The sequence below is a fragment of the Apium graveolens genome, chromosome 8 (genome assembly GCF_009905375.1).
Source record: "Apium graveolens cultivar Ventura chromosome 8, ASM990537v1, whole genome shotgun sequence".
Lineage (NCBI taxonomy): Eukaryota > Viridiplantae > Streptophyta > Magnoliopsida > Apiales > Apiaceae > Apium > Apium graveolens.
The window spans coordinates 212,875,498-212,876,391 of NC_133654.1; the positions used below are offsets into that span (position 1 = coordinate 212,875,498).

Consider the following 894-nt stretch of genomic DNA (forward strand, 5'->3'; position numbering starts at 1 on the left):
AGAAGTTTGAAGAAGAAGAGAAAGTCGAGGAAACAGTTTTAGTAGTGATGGGAGATCAAGCAGAAAATCATAAGGCCTTGAGGGACTATTCTCGACCTAAGATCAATGACATTCAGTCGAGCATCATCAGACCAGCCATCTCGAATAACGCTTTTGAGATCAAGTCAAGCATGATTCAGATGATACATAACTCAGTGCAGTTAGGGGGTTCTCCTACTGAAGACTCCAACATGCACATCAGGGATTTCATCAAGATCTGTGACACTTTCAAGTTCATTGGTGTGACTGAAGATGCTATCAAGCTGCGACTCTTCCCATTCTCTATGAGGGACAAAGTAAAGTGCTGGTTAGATTCTCTACCACCAGGGTCTATCACCACTTAGGAAGATCTGGCTCAAAAGTTTCTCACTAAATTCTTTTATGGTGAAAACTGTTGCAATCAGGAATGCTCTTACTCAGTTTGCTCAGCAAACTGGAGAATCACCGTGTGAGGCTTGGGATAGATATAAGGAGATGCTAAGGAAGTGCCCACACCATGGCATCCCTGATTGGATGATTATAAACTATTTCAACAATGGATTGGGTTCTACTTCTAGACCCATGCTCGATACAACATCAGGAGGAGCCTTGTGGGCTAAGAGCTATGATGAAGCTTATAAACTGATTGAACTGATGGCTGCTAATGAATACCAGAATCCTTCCCAGAGACTGACTCAAGGAAAAGTAGCAGGAATTCTGGAGTTGGATGTAGCAACTGCTATAACTGCCCAACTTAAGGCTTTGACGATGAAGGTTGACACATTGACTAATTATGAAGTTAATCAAATCTCTAGTATCTGTGAGCTTTATGCTGGTGCCCATGAGACATATCACTGTACTATTTCTAGTAAATCA

General features: G+C 41.7%; 1 non-coding gene across 1 annotated transcript; it reads right to left on the reverse strand.

The window, feature by feature from the left end:
- Positions 1 to 435: 435 nt before the first annotated feature.
- Positions 436 to 542, reverse strand: LOC141681134 (small nucleolar RNA R71). Its single transcript, XR_012558576.1, has one exon. It is a non-coding gene; the product is annotated as a small nucleolar RNA R71 (small nucleolar RNA).
- Positions 543 to 894: the final 352 nt, after the last annotated feature.